Raw genomic sequence first — 20,770 nt, 5'->3', positions numbered from 1 at the left:
GCTGCTGGAAAAGCCCATAACACCGTTGCAGACCCCAAGGAGAGAGCACATCTAGGTGGGCTGCAACAGTAGGCACCTGCAGCCTGAAGCCCCCCTGTGACGGCCCCCACGGCAGAGGAGGGAATCCAAAGGGCCACTGTGGCTACGAAGAGGGGCCCAGGCCCAGTTAGCAACTACGGACAGGATGCCTGGTTGGTGAAATATAAACAGCAGCTCCTCCCACCGCAGCAGCTGAAACAAGTGAAAGGAGCAACTAAACTCTATTTCCATGCGGAGGCACAAATCAACAACATCAAGCAATATGAAAAAATACATTAAATCTCCAGAACAGAAAGAAAGCAACAAATATACAGAAAACAATCCCAAAGAAAATGAGATGTATAACCTAAATGACGATGACTTCAAAACAGCCATCATTAAGATTCTCAATTAGTTAAGAGAGAATTCTGACCAACAACTCAACGAGTTCAGGAGCTATGTCACAAAAGAGTTTGACACGATAAAGAAGAACCAAACAGAAATATTGGAAATGAAGAACACAATAGAGGAGATTAAGAAAAATCTAGATGCTCTGAACAGTAGGGCCGATAATATGGAGGAAAGAATTAGCAATTTGGAAGATGGCAATATAGAATTGTTGCAGGCAGAGGAGGAGAGAGAAGCAAGACTTAAAAGAAATGAAGAAACTCTCCGAGAATTATCAGACACAATTAGGAGATGCAACGTAAGGATTATAGGTATACCAGAGGGAGAAGAGAAGGAGAAAGGGGCAGAAAACCTATTCAAAGAAATAATGGCCGAGAACTTCCCAAATCTGGTGAGGGAGATGGATCTTCAGGTGACAGAAGCCAATAGATCTCCAAACTTTATCAATGCAAGAAGACCAACTCCACGGCATATAGTAGTGAAGCTAGCAAAAGTCAACGACAAGGAGAAAATATTAAGGACAGCCAGGCAAAAGAAACTAACCTACAAAGGAACCCCCATCAGGCTATCAGCAGATTTCTCAGCAGAAACTTTACAGGCTAGAAGAGAGTGGAATGATATATTCAAAAATCTGAAGGACAAAAATCTACAGCCGAGAATTCTCTACCCAGCGAAAATATCCTTCAAATACGATGGAGAAATAAAAACTTTCCCAGATAAACAAAAATTAAGGGAGTTCATTGCCACAAAACCTCCTCTTCAGGATATCCTCAGGAAAACCCTCATTCCTGAAAAATCCAAAAAAGGAAAGGGGCTACAAAACCAAGAGCAGAGGAGATAAGTAGAAGGACAACAACAGAGAGTAGCAGCTCTACATCAGAACAGATTAAACCATGGGACGAGAAGCAAAGGAAACTGAAAAAAACCGGAAAACAAGACACAAAATGGGAGTGGTAGGCCCCCACGTCTCAATAATCACTCTAAATGTAAATGGATTGAACTCCCCAATCAAAAGACACAGAGTGGCAGGATGGATCAAAGAACAAGATCCAACAATATGCTGCCTCCAGGAAACACACCTCAGCCCCAAAGACAAACACAGACTCAGAGTGAAGGGATGGAGAACAATACTCCAAGCTAATAATGAACAAAAGAAAGCAGGTGTCGCTATACTAATATCAGACAAGGTAGATTTCAAAGCAAAACAGATAAAGAAAGATAAAGAGGGACAGTATATAATGATAAAAGGGACTCTCCACCAAGAAGACATAACACTTATAAATATATACGCACCCAACACAGGAGCACCAAAATTTGTAAAGCAACTCTTAATAGAACTAAAAGAAGACATCAACGACAATACAATAATAGTAGGGGACCTCAACACACCATTAACACCAATGGACAGAACATCCAGACAGAAAATCAACAAGGAAATAATAGAATTAAATGAAAAATTAGACCAGATGGACTTAATAGATATATATAGAACACTTCATCCAAAAACAGCAGGTTACACATTCTTCTCAAGTGCATATGGAACATTCTCAAGGATTGACCATATTTTGGGAACCAAAGCAAACATCAATAAATACAAGAGAGTTGAAATAATATCAAGCATCTTTTCTGATCATAATGCTATGAAACTAGAAATCAACTACAAGAAAAAAGCAGAGAAAGGTGCAAAAATGTGGAGACTAAACAACACGCTTCTCAACAAACAATGGATCATTGAAGAAATTAAAGAAGAAATCAAATATTATCTGGAGACAAATGAAAATGAGAATACGACATACCAAATCATTTGGGATGCAGCAAAAGCAGTCCTAAGAGGGAAATTCATCGCAATACAGGCTCACCTCACTAAACAAGAAAAAGCTCACGTAAGCAACCTCAAACGACACCTAACAGAACTAGAAAAAGAAGAACAAACAAAGCCCAGAGTCAGTAGAAGGAGGGAAATAATAAAAATAAGAGCAGAAATAAACGATATTGAAACAAAAAAGACAATAGAAAGGATCAATGAAACAAAGAGTTGGTTCTTCGAAAGAATTAACAAAATTGACAAACCCCTCGCCAGACTCACCAAGAAAAGAAGAGAGAAAGCGCAAATTAACAAAATCAGGAATGACAGAGGAGAAATCACAACAGATACCAATGAAATACAAGAGATCATAAGAGAATACTATGAAAAACTATATGCCAACAAATTGAACAACTTGGAAGAAATGGACAAATTCCTAGACTCCTACAATCTCCCCAAACTGAATCAGGAAGAAATGGAGAATCTGAATAGACCAATCACAAGTAAGGAAATAGAAACGGTAATCAAAAACCTCCCCAAAAACAAGAGTCCAGGACCAGACGGCTTCTCTGGAGAATTCTACCAAACATTCAAAGAAGACTTAATACCTATTCTCCTCAAACTGTTCCAGAAAATTGAGAAAGATGGAGAACTCCCTAACACTTTCTATGAAGCCAACATCACTCTGATCCCCAAACCTGACAAGGACAACACAAAGAAGGAGAACTACAGGCCAATATCACTGATGAACATAGATGCAAAAATCCTCAACAAAATTTTGGCAAACCGATTACAGCAATACATCAAAAAGATTATACACCATGATCAAGTGGGATTTCAACCAGGGACACAGGGATGGTTCAACATCCGCAAGTCAATCAACGTGATACACTACATCAACAAAATGAAAAACAAAAACCACATGATCATCTCAATAGACGCAGAGAAAGCATTCGACAAGATCCAACACCCATTTATGATAAAAACCCTCAGTAAAATGGGTATAGAAGGAAAGTACCTCAACATAATAAAGGCCATATATGATAGACCCACAGCCAACATCATACTCAATGGACAAAAGCTGAAAGCCATCCCTCTGAGGACAGGAACAAGACAAGGGTGCCCACTTTCACCACTCCTATTCAACATAGTACTGGAGGTGCTGGCCAGAGCAATTCGGCAGGAAAAAAAAATAAAAGGAATCCAAATAGGTAACGAAGAAGTAAAACTCTCATTGTTTGCAGACGACATGATCTTATACATAGAAAACCCCAAAGAATCCACAGAAAAACTATTAGAAATAATCAACAACTACAGCAAAGTAGCAGGGTATAAAATTAACGTGCATAAATCAGTAGCATTTCTATACACTAACAATAAACTAACAGAAAAAGAACTCAAGAACTCTATCCCATTCACCATCGCAACGAAAAGAATAAAATACCTTGGGATAAACTTAACCAAGGAAGTGAAGGATCTATACAATGAAAACTACAAGACTTTCTTGAAAGAAATTGACGATGACATAAAGAGATGGAAAGACATTCCTTGCACATGGATTGGAAGAATAAACATAGTTAAAATGTCCATACTACCTAAAGCAATATACAGATTCAATGCTATCCCAATCAGAATCCCCAGAACATTCTTCACAGAAATTGAACAAACAATCCTAAAATTCATATGGGGGAACAAAAGACCACGAATTGCTAAAGCAATCTTGAGCAAGAAAAACAAAGCCGGCGGAATCACAATCCCCGATTTCAAAACATACTACAAAGCTACAGTGATCAAAACAGCATGGTACTGGTACAAAAACAGGTCCACAGATCAATGGAACAGAATTGAAAGCCCAGAGATAAAGCCACACATCTATGGACAGCTAATCTTCGACAAAGGAGCAGAGGGCCTACAATGGAGAAAAGAAAGTCTCTTCAACAAATGGTGCTGGGAAAACTGGACAGCCACATGCAAAAGACTGAAAATCGACCATTCTTTTTCACCACACACCAAAATAAACTCAAAATGGATCAAAGACCTAAAGATTAGGCCTGAGACAATAAGTCTTTTGGAAGAGAATATAGGCAGTACACTCTTTGACATCAGTTTCAAAAGAATCTTTTCGGACACTGTAACTCCTCAGTTGAGGGAAACAATAGAAAAAATAAACAAATGGGACTTCATCAGACTAAAGAGCTTCTTCAAGGCAAGGGAAAACAGAATTGAAACAAAAAAACAGCTCACTAATTGGGAAAAAATATTTACAAGCCACTTATCCGACAAAGGGTTAATCTCCATAATATACAAAGAACTCACACTGCTTAACAACAAAAAAACAAACAACCCGATCAAAAAATGGGCAGAGGACATGAACAGACATTTCTCAAAAGAAGATATGAATATGGCCAATAGACAAATGAAAAGATGTTCATCATCGCTAATCATCAGGGAAATGCAAATCAAAACTACACTAAGATATCACCTTACCCCCGTTAGATTGGCAAAAACATCCAAAACCAAGAACGACAAATGTTGGAGAGGTTGTGGAGAAAGAGGAACCCTCATACACTGTTGGTGGGAATGCAAACTGGTACAGCCACTATGGAAAACAGTATGGAGATTTCTCAAAAAGTTAAAAATAGAAATACCCTATGACCCAGCCATCCCATTACTGGGTATCTATCCTAAGAACCTGATATCAGATATCTCAAGAGTCCGTTGCACCCCTATGTTCATCGCAGCATTATTTACAATAGCCAAGACGTGTAACCAGCCTACATGCCCAGAAACTGATGATTGGATAAAGAAGATGTGGTATATATACACAATGGAATACTACTCAGCCATAAAAAAAGAGGAAATTGGCCCATTCACAACAATGTGGATGGACCTCGAGGGCATTATGTTAAGCGAAATAAGTCAGTCAGAGAAAGAAAGACGAACTCTATATGACTCCACTCATAGGTGGAAATTAGTATATTGAGAAGGAGATCTGATCAGTGGTTACCAGGGAAAAGGGGGGGTGGGGGGAGGGTACGGAGGGGGAAGTGGTGTACCCACAACATGACTAACAAAAATGTACAACTGAAATTTCACAAGCTTGTAATCCATCATAACATAAATAAAAAAAAAAAAAAGAAAAAGTAGACCAGATGGACTTTATAGATATATACAGAACACTCCATCCAAAAACAGCAGAATATATATTCTTCTCAAGTGCACATGGGACATCCTCAAGGATGGACCATATATTGGGAAAAAAAGGCAAACCTCAATAAATTTAAGAAGACAGAAATCATATCTAGTATCTTTTCTGACCATAAGGCTATGAAACTAGAAATCAACTACAAGAAAAAATCTGAAAAAGGAACAAAAATGAGGAGACTAAGTGAGATGTTACTGAATAACCAATTGACATCAAATAAATAAAAGGAGAAATAAAAAAAAATTTGGCGAAAATGAGAACAACAACACACCATACCAACTCATATGGGATGCAGTAAAATCAGTCCTAAGACAGAATTTTATAGCAACACAGGCCCATGTTAACAAACAAGAAAAGCTCAAATAAGCCAATTTAAACTATACCTAACAAAATTAGAAAGAGAACCAACAAAGCCCCAACTCAGCAGAAGGAGGGAAATAATAAAAATTAGAGCAGAAAGAAATGAAACTGAACCAAAAAAGAATGTAGAAAGGATCAATGAAACAGGGAGCTGGTTCTTTGAGAAGATAAACAAAATTGAAAACCCTCAGCCAGACTCACTAGGAAAAAAAAGAGAGAAGGCTCAAATAAATAAGATTAGAAATGAAAGAGGAGAAATTAAAATGGATAGCATGGAAATACAATATATTATAAGAGAATATTATGAAAAACTGTATGCCGGCAAACTGGACAATCTAGAAGAAATGGATAAATTCTTAGACTCTTACAACACCCAAAACTCAATCAAGAAGAAAGCGGGAATCTGAATAGAGCAATCACAAATACAGAGATTGAAACAGTAATCAAAAACCTCCCAAAAAATAAAAGTCCAGGACCAGATGCCTCCTCTGGAGAATTCTACCAAACGTTCAAAGAAAATTTATTTATCTATCTTCAATCTATTCCAAAAAATTGCGGAAGACAGAACACTTCCTACCACATTCTACAAGGCCAACATTGCTCTAATACCAAAGTCAGACAAGGACAACACAAAGAAGGAAAATTGCAGACCAATATTGCTGATGAACATAGATACAAAAATTTTCAACAAAATATTGGCAAACCAAATATGGCAGTACATTAAAAAGATCATACACCATGATCAAGTGGGATGCATACCAGGGACAAGGATGGCTCAACATCCACACATCACTCAACATTATTGATCAATAATGTGTACCACATTAACAAAATCAGGGGAGAAAAACCACATGATAATTTCAATAGACAAAGAGAAAGCATTTGACAAGATCCAATACCTACTCGTGATGAAAACTTTCAAGAAAATGTATATAGAAGGAAAATACGTCAACGTGATACAGGCCATATATGACAAACCCAGCCAACATCAAACTCAATGGAGAAAAGCTGAAAGCCATCCCTCAGAGAACAGGAAAAGCCAAGGGTGTCTACTCTCACCACTCTTATTTAACATAGTACTGGAGGTTTTGGCCAGAGCAATTAGACAAGAAAAAGAAATCAAAGGAATCCAAATAGGTAAAGAAGAAGTGAAACTCTTGCTGTTTGCAGATGACACCATTTTATGTATAGAAAATCCTAAAGAATACACCAGAAAACTATTAGAAATAATCAACAACTACAGCAAAGTTGCAGGGTACAATGTCACCTTACAAAAATCAGTGGCATTTCTAATCTCCAATAATGAACAGAACAAGAACCCAAGAATAAAATCCCATTTACAATTGCAACAAAAAGAATAAAATAGGAATACATTTAACCAAGGAGGTGAAAGACCTATACAAAGAAAACTAGAAAACATTACTGAAATAAATCTATAATGACATACAGAAATGAAAAGATATTCCATTCACATGGATTGCAAAAATAAACATTGTTACACTGTCCATACTACCTAAAGCTAGCTACAGATTCAATTCAATTGCAATCAAAATCCCAATGACATTATTCATAGAAATGGGACAAAGAATCTTAAAATTCATATGGGTCAAGGAAAGATCCCAAATAGCCAAAGAAATACTGAGAAACAAGAACAAAGCTGGTAGCATCGCAATCCCTAACTTAGAAATATATTACAAAGCTATGGTAATGAAAACAAAAACAGACACACAGATCAATTGAACAGAATTGAAAGCCCGTAAATAAAACCATGCACCTGCAGACAGCTAATCTTCAACAAAGGAGGTAAGGACATCCAATGGAGAAAGGAAAGCCTCTTCAATAAATGCTGTTGGGAAAACTAGACAGCCACATGCAAAAGAATGAAAGTAGACCATTATCTTTCCCCATGCACAAAAAGAGACTCAAAATGGATACAAAACTTGAAGGTAAGACCTGAAACCATAAAACTTCTGGAAGAAAATATAGGCAGTGCACTCTTTGACATCAGCCTTAAAAGGATCTTTTTGAATACCATGCCTACTTGGACAAGGGAAACAAAAGAAAAAAAAAAAACAAAACAAGTGGGACTTCAGCAGACTAAAGAGCTTCTGGTAGGCAAAGGAAACCAGTATCAAAATGGAAAAACAACCCACCATTTGGGAGAAAATATTTGCAAACCATATATCTGACAAGAGGTTAATCTCCATAATATATAAAGAACTCACACATCCAAACTACAAAAAAAAAAAATCCAAAAATGACAGAAGATATGAACAGATATTTTTCCAATGAAGACATACAGATGGCCAATAGGCACATGAAAAGATCTTTAACATCACTAATCATCAGCGAATGCAAATGAAAACTACACTTAGATGTCATCTTATGCTCATTAGAATGGCTATAATCACCAAGACAAAAAACCAGCAAATGCTGGAGAGGATGTGGAGAAAAAGGTACCCTCAGACACTCCTGGTGGGAATACAAACTGGTGCAGCCACTATGGAAAACAGTATGTAGGTTTCTCAAAATATTAAAAATAGAAATACTGTATAACCTAGCTATCCCACTACTGGGTATTTATCCCAAGAACTTGAGATCAATCATTCAAAGAGATTTATGCACCCCTCTGTTCACTGCAGCATTGTTCACAATAGCCATGTCCTGCAAGCAACCCAAGTGCCCATCGACTGATGATTAGATAAAGAAGAAGTGGCATATATATACAATGGAATACTACTCAACCATTAAAAAAGACAAAATTGTCCCATTTGTGACCACATGGATGGACCTTGAGGGTATTAGGTTAAGCGAAGTAAGCCACACAGAGAAAGACAGACACTGCATGATTTCACTCATATGTGGAAGATAATCAAACTCACAGACAAAGAGAACAGTTCAGTGGTTACCAGGGGAAGGGGTTTGGAGGGTGGGCACAAGGGGTGAAGGGGAACATTTATATGGTGTCTGACAAACAGTAATGTACAACTGAAATTTCACAATGTTATAAATTATTATGACCACAATTTAAAAAATAGTCTCTGAAGCCAAATTTGGCTTTTGACTTCTGGAGTAGATGACTATCTAGGTCTCTTCCAGCTTCAACACCCTCCACCAGCTGAGGTTTGTCGGTGGAGCGAGTGGATGTCTGGTTACACTGCCACATCACTTACACAAGTGGGGGGAGTTTAATAGAAAATCAGACTCTAGAGAAAGTGCCTCATACATTTGTAAAAGTGATTTCCAAATTTCCTCATTTAATGTGGTCATTTTCTAAGAAACAGTACAGAAAGTAGAGGCTGGCAGACACTTGGGTTCACTTTATCTTTTTGCTGGAAGAGAGGAGTCTGGACTTCTCAAAAGTAGGAACTGAAGGGAAGAAACATCGATCTTGCTCCTCTGGGGGACTTCTGCAGGCACGGCTCCATGAACATTATTTTCCCTCTGTGTGTGTACGTGTGTGTGTGTGCACTTGTGTATGCATGTGTGTAGGTGTATGTGTGTGTGCTTAACTAAGAAAACTGCACAGCAAGGCCTGAAGGTGCATTGGGAGGGTCACAAACCCACGAGGCAGGGCTGGTTTCTGGGCTGGGGCAGAGTGCAGCAAGATGGCTTCAAGCACATGCATCGTTTTCCTATTTTGTGTCTAGAGCTCTTCCTCCACTTTGAAAAGTTGCCCACTTTTGCTTATACAATATTCTTGCTAGAGAAAAATACTTCTGATAAACAAATAGCAAACAGTAGGATATACGGGAGCATATGAGGAAGCCATTTGGTGTATGTCTAATTCAGCCTGACCTTGTTTTTCCAGAAGGGCCTGATGTGGCTTGCGTTGTATATCTGCTTTAACCATTTGCTATGTCCTAAAGACAAGAACAAATGGCCTTAAGATAAAGATGCAACTTCCCCCACATTGGCATTTGCTTAAGGATAAGCATCTCTCCCTAGGCCAGGAACTGATTGCTGCGCCCACCTGTGACCACCCAGCTCGAGACAACAGATGGGCTACCTGCTGTGTCCACAGAGACAGCAGACCTGCTAGCTGCTGTGTCCATTAATCACTGTGCCTGCAGAGCAATCTTCTGACTATTGTCAAAGAGACATTTCAATCAAATGTGACACAGGCTCTTTGACATTATATAACCACTCTGTACACCCCACTTCTTTGGTTCCCTTTCATCTTAGGGGAAAAAAGACCCTGGGCTAAACTAGTCCTCAGCTCTGGCTCATAAAAAACTCACTCTAAAATAGATTTTTATGAAAGCTGTCACCAAGTTCATGCTTTATACTCTCTCCCAAAATGACTTTCCTTTAATCTGAAGGTTCTAAACATATCCTATTTCTATATACTAGCAATGAGCAATCAAAAAATGAAATAAAAATATCCTTTACAATATATAAAAATATGAAATACTTAAGGGTGACTCTAAGAAAAACATGTATATGGAAAAATGCAAAACATTACTCCCCAAATTAAAATAAATAAATACATACATGTATATAGTCTTGCTCATGGGTTGGAAGGCTGAATATTTTTAATATGTCATTTCTCCAAAAATTGATCTACAGATTCCAGGTACCCTCAATCAAAATCCTGACAGGCTTTTTCTGGTAGAAACTGAAAAACTTGTTCATAATTTATATTAAAATGCAAAGCACCTAAAACAGCCATCACAACTTTGAAAAAGAACAAAGTTGGAGGAAGAACTGCACTAGATTTGAAATTATTATAAAGACAATTTTCAAGACAGTGCAATATTTACATCACGTATAGAGAGAAATAGGCCAGACATATACCGAACATTGGTTTTCAAAAACGTTGCAAAGGCAATTCAATGGAGAAAAGATAGTTGTTTGAACAAACGGTGCTGGAACCATTAGACATCCATGTGCAAAGACATGGACTTCAATCCATGCCTTGAACTATATAAAAAAGTGAACTCAAAATGGACCATAGGTCTAGATGTAAACTCTAAAACTTCTACAAGAAAACAAAGGAGAAATTCCTTATGATTTTGGATTAGGTCCTAGATATGACACTGGAAGCACAATCCAAAAAAGAAGGAATTAATAAATTAGAATTTATCAATATTAAAAACTTATGCTCTTTGAAAGATACTATATAGAGAATGAAAAGACAAGTCAAAACCACGGAAAAAGATTTGCAATTCCTCTCTCTGATAAAGACCTTGTACTTAGAGTATGTACAGAGCTCCTAAAATTTAACAACGAGCTGTTTTGTGCCTGTCTCAGCCTATCAATAACCAGTGTTGTGGTTGGACTGGCCCTTGGGGTTCTTATTTGCAAGATGCCGTTCAGCAATAACTCTCAGGAAACCTTGAAAAAATAAAGGGTTTTTACTCACAGGCCTTGGGCCACACAGCAAGGTTGCAGGCAGAGAGAGAAAGAGGGCACAGGCCTGGGGTTCTGCTTTTACCGGGGCAGAGAGTGTAAGCCTAGGGCTTCAAGGGCTCACTCTTTATTGGCAAATTTAAAATATAAGAGTGGGAATACATATTGTGAGATGAGAGAAAAAGAAAGAAAGAAAGAACCAAGTGGTCCAAATGGCCAGTTATCTAAATCAACCAGCTTCTCTGAAACAAAAATCCTCAGTGGAGCAGAGGGGGCCTGGCTCTTTATCTGGCCCTGGGGCTGACACTGTGTTTACTGGCCATTTGTGGGGTGGACACCTCTTTGAAATGGATGCCTCCACAGTCAAATCTTAAGCCAGGCACTTGCATTACAAAGAAGGAAAGAAAGAAAGAAACAAATCTTAGGGAGTCCACTACACCATGGAAGGGGAGACAATGTTTTCAAATCACATATCTGCTAAGGGTGGAATATTCAGAATATAGAAAGAACTCTTACAACTTATGATGGTTAGTCTTCCGTGTCAATTTGGCTAGGTTACAGTACCCAGTTGTTTAATCAAGCACATCTAAAATCAGCTGACTTTGGAAAATGTTACCCTTGAAAATGTGAGTGGGTCTCAGATACTCAGTTGAAACCCATAAGAGGAAAAATTGAGGTTTCCTGGTGAAAAAGAAATTATGCCTCAGATTGCAGTTTAAAATCCTGCATTAGTGGTCGGCCCGGTGGTGCAGTTGTTAAATGTGTACAATCTGCTTCTCGGTGGCCTGGCATTTGCCTGTGCCGATCCCGGGTGTGCACATGGCACTGCTTGGCATGCCATGCTGTGGTAGGTGTCCCACATATAAAATAGAGGAAGATGGGCACGGATGTTAGCCTAGGGCCAGTCTTCCTCATATAAAAGAGGAGAATTGGCAGTAGTTAGCCCACAGCTAATCTTCCTCAAAAAAAAAAAAAAAATCCTGCATTTGACATCCTGGTCTGCTTGCCTTCCCTATAATTCAAACTTGCCAGCCTCCATAATCAAGAATAATTCCATGAATAAATCTCTAGAAAGAAATGTGTGTATATGTGTCTCTGTATGTATATATACACATATATATAGTCATGTACTGCATAATGATGTTTCCATCAATTATGGTCTGCTTACACAATGGTAGTCCCATAAGATTAGTACCTTGCAGCCCAGCTGTATAGTAGGCTATGCCATCTACGTTTGTGTAAGCACAGACTATCATGTTCACACAACATCAAAATTTCCTGATGAGGCATTTCCCAGAACATGGCCCCATCATTAGGTGAGGCACGACTGTATGTATGTATACAGAAATGGATATGTTCACGTTATAAATAAATATATTTCTTTTCTCTGGAGGACTCTAATACAGATTTTGGTTCCAAGGAAGGCTCTAGAGGAATAGAATCTTAAAGATGTGTTTTCTGAAATGGTTCTAGGGTTTCTGGAATTGGTCCTCTAATCTGATTATATTGAAAGGCACCAGAGACCCTATTTCCAGTGTTAAAGAGGGTGCTGACAGTTGATGGCAGGCTGTGGCAACAGAGATACACAAAATACCAGCACTGGAGATTTCTAACCAAATGTTTATAAAAGGGAAAGTTCCCAGTGGCCACGTATTTGATACGTTAATCATTCTTGACAAATTAATAAATGTAATGAAATCAGCTAGCTGTTCCTAATTCCACTTGATTAAATGAAATAGAAAATGATGAGCACAGGATGTCAAATTCCCAGCTCAGCTTAACCACCATAACTGACCTGAAGTGTCTGTATCTTCCCTGAAACAAACCCTTATTTCCTGTATCTTCGGACCTGAGATTTCTGAAAACCTAACCCGGAGTCTCTTCCTGCAAGTGGCTGAATTACAACACAGGTTGAATCCCCATCTGCACAGTGGTGAAAGTGATGGCGTTGATTTAGTAGTAATTGGGTCCTCAAAACTGGAAGGAGGACATAAGTCAGTTCCCGATTCAGCTGGAAGATTTAACTCACTCCCACATGGCACAGAGTTGGCCTTGTCAGTGGAAGCAGCCCTCCTCCTCCTCCTGTCTGAGAAGGTTAACTCTGCTTTTCCTGAAGATCCTGTCATCATGTCCCCTGAGGTCATTGCCTGGCAAGACACTGCTGATCCTCCTCAGGACCTATACCCACCAGCCTTGGTGCTTCTAGAGAAAGACTCAATCGAGGCGAACTTGACTCCTAGCAGGCCCCAAAGCATAAGATACAAAAGGGGACCCATGAGTAAATGTGCTGCACTCCAAAATTACCGCATCCTTTTCCTAGTACACACAGATGGAAATGAAGGACAACTGTGAAGAAGTGGGCTACTGGGGGTTGGGATAATGGAGGAGGGAACACACAGTTGATTTGGTGGAATGAATTGATTTGGCCCCACTCAGCAGAGGTTCTTTATTCAATGTTGTGTCTTGAGGGGGTACAAAGAGCTCTAACAGTCTGTTCAGTTGACTGGCTCTAACATGGACCAAAATGTGGAGAACACAAGATAAAATGGAACGTCCTTGGTGTGCTGTAGAAGAAAGGATCAAAATAATCATTCAAAAGCAGCACAGAGAGCCAAACAACTCAACAGAATGAGGAAAAAAGGATAAAAGATCGAAAGGAAAAGTTCAAAGACAGGAAACATAAAAACATAAAAAAAAAAACCAAATTTTGGGGATGAGAGTGTAAAAAACAAAAGATTGATATGTGACCCTCGCTGCAAATATGGGTCTCTTTTGGGTGATTAGCTGTACTTTTGGCCAGTGGAAACCCAAAAGTGCACTAAACGGCCCCTCCTCTGCCACAGCTGAACTACAAGACTTACTAATTTTGCCACATGCTGGGTCAGCTCTCAGGAGCACCGCAGTCCTGGAGGAGACACTTTTGGGACACCCATGACTTCATCCCAGACCTGGACTAGCTCTGGGACCTGCCACGACTCCTTCTACTCCAAGGGACAGTACAGACTTCCCCACCTTCCTCTGGCAAGTCTCTTTCCTGGGTGGCTGTGCCACATCAGCAAGGGCTTGGGCTGCTGGGAACCAGGGTTTATCTTCAGCTTTCAGCTGTGCTGAGACGGCTTTCCTGGCAAAGCCCAGCCTGCAGTGTGTCTGAGTGACACTTGTAGCCACCAGGAAGGAGAGGATGAGTCAGAAGTGCCAAGCGATTCACCCGGCCCTTGTCTTTCAGGCTGTTTCCAAGGGACAAGATTGCAAAGGCTGGGTGGTCAGGCTTTCGCTCCCCGTTCTGGAGCCGGTGCTCCGGTTGAGCTCAGAGCAGTGTCTATTTAGCACCCAGATGGGAAGCATTTCAGCATTTCCTTCGGTAAGGCTGTGTCCATGCACATCCACAGATCATCGGGTTGCTCTCATTCCCTGCAGGGCCCCCAACTCACACCCTTCTTAAGCCTCCTCTTTCAAAGCTCCCAACAGGAAAGGCGCATATCCCCATGACAGAACCACAGCACAAGACTCTGGAAAAGAACACAGCCAGCCAAGGGGCTGCACGCTTGCTGGGCTCAGGCACTGCAACGACTTTAGGAAAAGTCAGTACAAATACTCCAGATTGTGTAACCTTGGGACTGTCCAACAACATGGGCCTGATAAGCACACAGGCCCAGAAGTCACCCTCGGAAGCAGGGAGACTGTGGGGTCATTCCTGGTCAGGATGATCATCAGAAAGGCTGTGGGCATCTAGAGAATTTCTGCCCTAAGATACATTGTGTGCAGAAGTGAAGAGACACTGAAAATCCTAGCTCACATGGAGCACTAGTTTTATGGAGGGAGACCTGGCTGAGGCCCTAAAGCTGCATCCCACAGCTTTCCCCTTGGAGAGACAACAAGCAGGAAATGGTATTCGGAGTCAGGGACCAGAAGCCCAGGAGGATCCAGTCTAGGTCAAGGGTGAACAGGGAGCCCCTAGTGGGCCCAAGAACGCAGAGTCCTGCCTGCCCAGATCCATCTGCACAGGACCTTCCTCTGGCCTCGTCCTCTCTATGTGCACGTTTTGAGCTTTTGACGGTATATTCCCCACTTAGAGCTGAAGCCATTCCGGAGACTGAATCAGAAAATAAGGTCCTAATCTATGTGCAAGAGAAACCAGGAAAATGTTCCCTCTTCAGGCAGAGTGTAGAAAGGCAGCCACAGTCCTGGGCAGGACATGTGCTAGGGACAGGCAAATGCTAGTTTGAAAGACATGACCTGCCCAGTGGTTGTTGCTCTGCCTGAGAAAATGCCTCCAACCTCTTAATCCCAAGAGGTCGGAGGGGCTGTCTCTGCTCCTGGACAGGGTGAACCACACTGCAATGATCCTGTCCTCGGAGGGAGGGGAACTTGGGCATGTCCTTCAGTAGCCTGGGAGGGGACTGGCCCTTCTCTAGTCTCCACATAAACTGAGCTGATGACCCTGTGAGGTTTCTAAATTCGAGGAGAAATGTGAGTTTCTGGATCCTGTTTCCATGAGCATGGGGAGCGAAAGACACACAACTCCAGTCCCAGGATTAGAAAGAAGCAACACTTTAATATTATACTCAAACGCAGCATTTACCATTGACAAAAAAATATGGCCCCTCCAAATAGGGAAATAGGTTCTGGGGAAAAAGGGGGTGGGAGCAGTGGGGTTGTGCCTTCCTTTGTGGCCTCCAGGGGACCCCAGAAAACGGATCACAAAGTTATCATCAGAATCTGAGGAGGTGACCCTGTGTACCCTGAGTGTCCCCACTGTAGCTCAGCTGGTCTCAGGAGGGTCATGGACCACCACCACTCAGCCCTTGGTTGGGGGTCTGGTGTCTGGAGAAAGAGAGGAATTTCCTGAGGGGCCTGCCCTGGAACCACAGGGCACACCCCCTCCCTGCCCCTACTGCGCTCTGTTCTCCAGCCCTGTGCTGAGTGGTCAGTCAGCCAACAGCACCCCATCTGTCTCTGACACGGGCTGATATTTAACATCACCCATTTCACAGAGGAGGAAACCAGTCCCAGAAACATGAGTGCAATCACCAGGAGAGGACTGCTCAGCAGTGGAGCAGGGACCCAGGGCCAGCTATCTGCCTCCCTAAGCCCATGCTCAACCTGAATGTTTCCTGAGCCCGTGGATTCAGCCACTGCCAGTGCAGACACTCACTCTGCCCTGAGCGGTTCTTCTTGTCTTTGAAGAAGAGTCGAATCTTTCTGGCCCAGTGGTAGTGGGGCTCCAGCTGGCAGGACAGGCTGTAGCTATAGGACAGAGTAGAGCTGGGAGCTCTCAGGAGCCACACATCACATGTGCATCCTGGAGCCTGCCAGAAGTTGGAGTCCAAGGGTCCCAGGGGTCGCCATGCAACCAGGTCTGAGGCTGACCAGGGAACCAAGGCCATGGACTCTGGAGCTGGTCAGCAGAGAGAGTCTGCCCTGCTCTCCCCCAACTCGTGACCCACCTCTCCTCTCCTCCTCACTCAGTGGCTCCACGGCCTGGAACCAGGCCCCAAAGTGCTCGTCGGGCTGCACGGTGTACAGATTTGCAGCCTACTGGAGCAGCTCGATCTCCTCCATCAGTTTGAATTGCCAGGACAGAGCAAGCACAGGATGCACACAGGGCCTGAGTGGGGGACCCTGCAGGGCTCTTGGAAGGGGTGAGGAGTGGGGCAAGGAGCCAGTCTGGGGCCTTTGCCCACTTGGCACCCTGCCTCCCTGCAATTCCAGTCAGGACTTACCTCCTCTCACACGTGGCCTGAAATAACTCCTCCTCCAGGAAGGCGTCTTTGATGCCAGCCCTTCCCCCACCCACCAATGTCATAGGATCCCCAGCTCTGCATATCAAAATCTGCAAATAAATGTCAGACTCTGGGGATTGGGCCAGAGGGGGTCCTGCCCACGGCGGGGGGGTCTCTGATTCTGATTTCCACACCCCCACCCTCCCCACCGTGAAGCTGCAGCTGCTCACCTCATTCCATTTCCAAAAGTTCAGCACATTCCCCTGGAAGGGAGACAGCCACAGTACATCAGAAACAGCCCCGTTAGGCCAGCACTAACCCCCGTCCACACCTCTTCCAATGTTGCACTGCTACCAGTGGGCAGGTCCTTCCAGCGACAACACTTGGACCTGGGCCAGACTGGGCTGCAGAGCAGGGGCACAGAGCAACTGAGGCAAGAGACCTTGTAACCCAACCCTCTCTGATGACACATGGGGAGACTGAGGCCACAGGCAGGAAGGGACAGCTCAGCCGCTGATGCGCTTCCTGACTTGGAGGGGCCCGACTTCTCTTCCCTCACTGGCAGGGCCAGAGGGAGAGGCTGAGTCCAGCTCTGACACCACCTCCTGCGGCCACACAGTCAGGCAGCTCTGAGTCTCAGCAGCCCAGGGAACTGGACGATGGCTTCTACGGAGCCTGCATCAGCCATTGGGGAGATGGGCCTGATGCCCCGGCTCCCACAGGAGGCTGGAGGCCCTGCTGAGAGGAACTTTGCCAAATGCAGAGAGCTCAGGGCTCAGGGCAGGCCTCTCTCTTCCCCACCCTCAGAAGCCTGAGCACCCGGACTCACCTCCAGGCGCATTCACCTCCACATAACCCTCCATCTCATCATCCAGCAGCTCCAGGGAACTGAAGAATGTCACCAGGGAGGGGGCGGCACCTGTGCCGCCATCGGGGTGGGCATGGTGATGAGCTCCCACTCTCAGTTGCCCCCATGAACCCTCCCCTGAAACCCCTCACCCCAGCCTCCTGCCCACCCCACGCTCCCTCACAGAGCAGCCTAGGGTCCTTGTAACACCCCAACACACACAATTCTCTCCTTCACCCCCCCTCCAGGAGCACCCAATTACACCAGTCACATCCCACAGCTGGCTGTTGGCCAACCCCAGGGTGTATGGCCCCTGCCCCTCCCCACCCCAAATCTGTCCTGCTGCCAGCCCTTCCAGGCCTCCTCCTGCTCACTGCCAATCCAGGCACATCAGGCTTGATGGCCACAGCATTTGCGCTGGAGGAGGAAGACCCCTCTCCTGAGGGAGGCCTCCAGCTGGAGGGGGAGCCCCCTCTCCTCTGAATCCTGGGACCCTCCCCCACAGGCACCCTCACCTGCTGACACTGCCTCTCCTGGGCTCCCTGGCAGGCCCTCTGTGCAGTCACTAACACGGAGGTCGCCTCCTGTCGGGGCTGAGGACTGGGTCAGTGTGCCCATACTCCCCTCCACATGTCCCCAAAGGCCAGTGACCTCAGACCATGGCCATCTGGCTCCAGTCCCCGGCTGCCTCTGCTGCTCCCATCTCCAGGGTGCTCTGATTCTAGACCTGTCCCGGCTCCAGGACTCACTCCTGTGTGATTTTGGGCATGCCCAGCCCTCCCTGGCTGTCTTTCCTCATCTGAAATGTGTGAGGAGAACATCACCTGCTTCCAGGAGTCTCCTGAGGACTCAGGGTCATCTGTGTGTCATCACTGCTCTCCCCTCACCTCTCGAGGAGGAGCCAGCACAGATCTCCTCACATTCCTGTCTTCACTTGGATGGTATCACCCCACTGGGAGGCCTGCACCACCAATACTTTGCCTTCATTTCCCAGAGGGGGAGACCCAGGCCCCCAGAGGGTCAGTGACTTGCTCAAGGACCCACTGAGGAGAGGCTGCTCCCTGTTCCAGCTACAGGCCCTGTCCCTGCTGCCTTCACCCAAACCCTGGCTCCAAATCTGACTAAGGCCCCGACCTCTGGACTCCAGGGGTGTGTCCAGACCCCAGCTGAACAGACAGGGAGGGAGAAGGCAGACTGTCTTAGGGGGCCTGGCCTAGTGGCTCTGGCCTGCCCCACCCTCACAGGGCTTTCTGAACCCCAGCCTGGGCGGAGCCTTGCCATAGCCTCACCACCTAGGATCCCCTCAGGAGGTTCCCCTCCCCTCTCCTTCTGGCCTCCTTCCAGATCTCCATCCTCCTGGTTACCTGCATGAGAAGCTCACTGCTCTCTCCTGGACCACTTCTTCCAGGTTCGAGAACTCTCCCTGTGGGGAGAGGAAAGAAAGCAAGAAAGCAAGAAAAACTGTGGGGTGGTTGAAGGGCAATCCCTTTTATTTGAGAACCCAGCAGATCCAAACTGCCTGGGGCCTGGATGAGGATTTCACTGGGGTGCTCTGAGCTCTAAGGTCCCCGTGGGACTGCGGAGGGGCCTCTCCTCTTGTCCCCTGGGGCTTCCATTCCCATATGTCCCAAACAGATCTCTTTGGAACAGTATTGATTTCAGCTGCATAGAGACTTCTGTTGTTGCAAAGGAAACACTTGAAACTCTCCACCAGGCTCAAGCCAGGATCTGGTCTGGAAGGAAATGAATCCCTGGGGAAGAACTGCTGGCTGAAGGGCACTGAGAGACTCAGAGACCCAGCACCCAGGTCAGTCCCTGTGCCCAGTGTTCGCTGTCTCCCAGGTGGTCTCAGCTGACTTTGCGGGACATGCCAGCCCAAAGCAGGCTGCCTGGGCCACCTCACCCTCATGGTGCTTGGCTCGAGAGCAGCCTACCCACCTGGAAACTTGTCCACAGGTCTCTTGGAGACAGGTAATGGCAGGGCTCTGCAGGGCAGAAAGGATTGTGTGGAGGGAAGAGAAGTTTCCGAGGCCTCGGCACTGCTGGGGAAGGGAAGAGATGGAGCCATGAGGGGGAGCTGGAGCTCTGCTGCCTCTGGCTTCTGTCCCCTCACCAACATCTCCTGTCCTGGAGGAGACACATGCCCAGGGAAGCCAGGGAGGGCACACCTGGGACCTGATGAGTAACACTGCCAGGCACAAGGATTTGTAGCTCAACACAAGGAAGGAAGTGAGCTTGTCCCCACTGGGACCTCAAGTCAAGGTCAGTGTTGCCCTGGCAGGAGGGTCAAGGGATAGTCCAGGGACTCAGACCCAAGACTTCAATCTTGAGAGCTGAGAAAGAAGAGGCAATTCCCACACCTCCAGACAGGGCCTGCCACGACTTACCTCAGCCACCTTGATCCACAGCTCAACCACCCTGGCCCTGTCCTGTGCTGTCATGATGGCTGTGGTGAGCAGCAGACCTCGCAGGGTGGGTGGCCCCTGCCTTCCTGGTGCCATGAGCAACCCCACACCTGCCATTCCCTGCTGGGGATTCTGATGATCTGGGTCCAAATACCTGCTCCCTCCCTTACCAACACTGTGACCTCTGCAGTTTTTTTTTCCCCACAAGCCTTCGCTGTCCCCCAGCTAACAGTGAGCCATCCTCGTCAGCTGCTCTGCCACCAGCTGGGGAGGGAAGTCCAAGAGGTTCAGATTCTCCTACCTCAGCTGGACCTCGGTGGTCACCACCCAGGGGCAAGTGGGCTCTGGGGCTGGATCCGGTGGGGTGGTGACTGGTGCAGATGAAACTGGAAAGCTCAGTAGAGCACAGCCTCCAGTGGGCTCCAGTGCTGGAGCTGGCGGTGGGGCTACCTTTAATGGTGGCCTTTGCTCCGGTCCTGGAGGGGTCGACTCAGGGGCTGCTGGCTCCAGCTCTACCACAGGTGGTGGGGCTGGAGGTGCAGCTGGCTCTGGCCCAGGGAGTGGTGCTGGCTCTGGCTCTGGAAGTGGCAGGAGCTTTGGAGCTGGCTCTGGAGCAGGACAAAGAGAAAGTTTCACACACACAGCTGA

This window comes from Equus quagga, chromosome 6 (assembly GCF_021613505.1).
Source record: "Equus quagga isolate Etosha38 chromosome 6, UCLA_HA_Equagga_1.0, whole genome shotgun sequence".
Classification (NCBI taxonomy): domain Eukaryota; kingdom Metazoa; phylum Chordata; class Mammalia; order Perissodactyla; family Equidae; genus Equus; species Equus quagga.
The sequence above is the reverse complement of the archived record's forward strand: the minus strand, read 5'-3'. Positions refer to the sequence as shown.